This window comes from Apostichopus japonicus, chromosome 20 (assembly GCF_037975245.1).
Source record: "Apostichopus japonicus isolate 1M-3 chromosome 20, ASM3797524v1, whole genome shotgun sequence".
NCBI classification, from domain to species: Eukaryota; Metazoa; Echinodermata; class Holothuroidea; order Aspidochirotida; family Stichopodidae; genus Apostichopus; species Apostichopus japonicus.
In genome coordinates this window covers 13,446,139-13,450,786 of record NC_092580.1, presented here as the reverse complement: position 1 = coordinate 13,450,786, position 4,648 = coordinate 13,446,139, and positions in this window count along the sequence as shown.

The following is a 4,648-nucleotide window of genomic DNA, read 5'->3' as shown; positions in this document are numbered from 1 at the left end:
AATATGCAGGGGCGGAAGTATCATTCCGCCCCCTGCTTTGCAAGTCAGAAAACCCCTTTTCATTTCCAAATGAGACAAAAAAATCTCATTTGGAGCACCAAATTGCATCTAAGGCTAGGTGAAAATGCAAAATTAGATACAAAGTGGAGTGGGTGGGTTGAAGCTATATTGCACCAAATTGCATCTGAGGCTACCTGGAATTGCAAAAAAAATCCAAAGGGGAGGGGGATACCCCCTACCCTTAGGTCCCCCTCCCCCAGGCCGGCCATCAGTCTTCAGCCCCCCCCCCACTCAAAAGTACCTTTCTACGCCACTGACTACATGTCATTATAGACAGTGACATCTTGGAGAGATTTGCCAAGAAGAACAGTTCAAATTTGTCCTGGCTTTCAAGCTGCCCAAAAATACCATTAATTCCAGGTTTTGAGATACTAAACCCCCAAAATTCCAAAAAAGGAACAGAAGTGTTAGACAACACCATCGATCCCATAAAATATACACACACAGCTTGCTACTGTCGGTAGTTAGACACTCGTGTACAGTCAGTACATACAGCTGCGGTCAATACCCACAGCAAAGTGTACAAACAGTCATACAGCGATGGTCATCTCAGGTCCAGCTAAAGATAACAAGGTATCACGTTTCATTACTGTACTGTCTGCATTTTGTAGCGACACAAACAAAACGTCACTTGCAAGCAACAGAAAGTTAACTTTTTCAGATGACCGCACGCGAGTTGGGGCGAGACTTCAATGCCTTTAACTATAATATTTCTTCATATCACTTCCTTTCAGTAGACCACAGCAATTATTTCATTAAAACATTCTTCCATGTCTGTTAATCACCTATAGTGGCCCCAAACCTCCAGACAGACAGACAAATTTTGAAGAACTAGCATGTTAACAATTGGGGCAAATATTGATGACTTTTTAAAGGAGGTATTGTTTTTTGAATTTTTGAGTTAAACATTTGTGAATAATACTGTCTTTTAATAAAAAAATGTTTTCAATACAGGTTAAATTTGACTCCAATCGTCTATGATACCCAAGACTATGTACAAGCGTATAATTTAAGTTATACTCATTCACTATGCTGAAAGTATATATAAGTATGTGTTTGCAAATATTTGCACACATCACACACACATTTCTGAATCAAACGGAAGCTGGGACCGACAAGACGGTAGTTGAGAGATGTTAAGTAACGAACATTTCATTTTTTTAAAAAAACAGGAAAACATTTTTGGCCAAATCTTCTTCATAGATCTTGACTCATATGCTAGGCCTATCCTTAATCTAATACAATACCATCATAAAAGTTCTCCCTCCTCCTAAAGTGATGAAAAATTTAAAACAAAATGGCAGCCAAAGACGCAACATTTGTTTAACTTAACAAGTACAAATTAATCTCTTCAATAACATGTTACTGGAATTTAAGATAAAATGAGGACGTTCATTGTGCTTGTTTTTGCAATCTGTTTACAGTCAAGAGAAAAAAAATAAAGTTAGGGTATGTCACTTTTCTTCACATCCCATACGAAATATAAAACTTGACTTTGAATGTCTTTTTAAAAATAATTTTGATAAAACTATAAGAAGTTATCGAATGCCGCATTTACTTTCATACCACATCCAATCTGTTAAACCATGTACCTAAAACTCATAGCCAATTTTATTATCTTTGCCCTGATCTCTTAACAATGAATTATCAAGCACTTCACTAAATATCTCTTCTTCTACCAATAGTCGCAATCAACAATTTTGAAGGTTGTTTCGGGAAAGAGAAGGCGGGGAAAAAAATTGAAAAATGAATATATCCAATTTAGGCTACGCCACTTTATAATATGACTTACAGAGGAAATGACAAACTTTCTATGGATATGTAACATTTTACATCCAATAGCCAGCACCAGTCTAGTAACACAAACACATTGGGTGACATAGTGCAGTTAGCAACGACACTCCCTATATTTAGACTTTTGCCATCTTTTTTTCAAACTACCTGAATGAAAAATAAAAATAAAAATTCAAATGTAGAGGGGTGGAACAGCAGCAGCGAAAATAACCCAACTATACTCAGTACAATTGTGGGTCCCAATTCAGGGTTCAGTCAACTCCTGCAGTAGCTGTTGTACACATTATCAAAGCCATCATCATCATATATGTCATATCTTCTAAAAGATCTTATGACTGAAAAATCAATAGATCTATTGACAGACTATTGATAGATCCATTGATGGATTGCTGATAGATCTATCAATTTGAATTTACTGACAGATCTTCTGAAAGATCTACATATAGAATTAATTGATCTACTGAAATCTACAAATATATCTCTCGATCAAACTGGTCGATCGATTAATAGATCTATTGACAGATAATATTCATTTGCTCTGTTGATAGGATTTATGTATTAATTTACTGACACAACTATTGATATAACTGACAGAGTTATTGATCTACTGACTGATTGATTAATCCATATTGGTCTATTGATAGATCCATTGTAAGATCTATTGATCTGTTTATAGCTACTGGATTCTTGAGACCATTTCCGAGTCTGTTTAGTCCGTCCCAGCAAAGGCAAGGTTTTTTTTCGCAAAGTGATATGGTCAACTGTTAAACAACTGAAACCTCTTTTATAAGTTTGTACTTTCGGGGTCTTCGCTCGCCATGGCTGCCACTTCCTCGGGTGAAAGACCGACCTCGGGGTCGTGTGACGACCCGAGACCTTGCTGACCTCTGAAACGCTGCAGGATGTTCATATTCATGCTCGGTAAGTTGACATTGGGCATGCTCAGCATGCTGGGAAAGCTTGGTAGGCTCGGAAATCAGCTACGTCGGCTGGCGATGAAATAACGGGTCATAATGGCCATAGCGGATGGCAGGCTGGAGGGTTGCATACGTGAAATGTAAAGCACCGACCAACTTCATATAATCTGTGCTCGGGAGTCAAGGAAGATTGAATAGTCGGGATACAAAGAAAATTGTCTAGCTTTGAATTCATAAAATGATGAAAAGATATTTGACATATTCGACGTTCGTAGGTGACATATGTGACGTTAACGGAGGCGAAGAGTAAGAGGTTTCTTTAGACTATAATGCAACCCATCCAGCAGCATCCACCTTTAAGTTTGCTTTTCCTTCTAACCTCTTATCTTCCCCCTGTGAATCTCAGGCACTATGTTAAACGTTTAAAATGTCCATTTTTTACAGCAATTTTTGGATGATTTTTTTATATACTATTTTTTCGTTTTGAAATATCAATTGTTACCTAACATTTCTCTGTCTTTTTTGTTTCTATTTGTTTTAGGTTTTGTAAAGCGCCTAGAGGACTTTTTGGTATTTGGCGCTATATTAAGAACTTATTTATTATTATTATTATTATTGTTATACCACCAAGGTCTTAGAAAGCGACCTGACTACTGGACGCCGGCTGAACAACTGCCCATAAGAAGAAACTTAAGAACAGAGGACAAGAATGGCACTGACCAAAACACATTATAAGCCACTATTAAGGTTAGTACCACATTCTTCATGCTAATCCTACATCATAAAGGTACAACAAATGACTGACATATTTCGAGGAAAGGGAGAGAGACCGATGCAGAATTCCACAAGATACTAAAAACAAAATTTTATATGTTCAGACAAATGTAACAAGATCATGAAGAATGATCAATATGAACATTGCAGGATAGATGTGTAGATTTGGGTGAATAGAATACAAGCTCTTTGCCAGTAAAACTCCCCCTTCAGAAGGATAATAGGCCTACCACTAATTTTGTTTTATTTGAGCATCTCCAATGTAATGGAGGGTGATACCGACTTCAGGAGGGTGACACCAACTTCACCTATTTGGGAGTATTTAGTTACAATCTAAAATCTGTGTTAAACGTAGACAACTGGTATTCCACTGGACGATGCTGATTTTGGTAGTCCCGACAAAAATTTGGCCGTCTCGAATGACCCATAAAAATTTGTCCGGCATACCATCAAACACATGTGAGTCTTACCATGAACAAGTGATTCAACCATGTGTCATTCTTGCTTTCCCCGTCCCACAAAGAATCAAAACTCTGTAGATTTTGACCACTGGATTCCCTTAGAATTTCTATGTTGGTTACTCTAAATATTAATATCTATGACATGCTCAAAAACATATTTGATTTCCATGTTTCTACTATTTCTTAACAAAAGGTGCTATAACGTGAAATCCAAATAGATTTTGTTTATTCCCAAGGTCTTGTGACCATCTTGTGTTATAACCCCATTGGCAAGGGTACTAGCAAACCCATATATCATTACATCCCACCGTTGTTAAAAAAGTAAGACATATACATTGGAAAGGATATATCAAGGTCCATGGTGGCTGGCCTCCATTGACGTATAAGACATAAGATAATCCGTCTTTTTCCTTGCCACGTATAGCATAGTAATACGGCAAGTAGTACTCGTGGCGACGAAAACTGTGCTTTTCATAAAGCCTTAGTGTTTGATGCCCACGCGAGTAGACAGACGGCCTTGACGTTGAGTTTATCGTGAGTATTCAAATAGTTGAGCAGTTTGGTCAGGAGTGCGGTGGCTGGAACGAGAAAAAGGCAAACTTTAGTTTTTCCTCCAAACGGAATGATTTTAAATGCCATGGA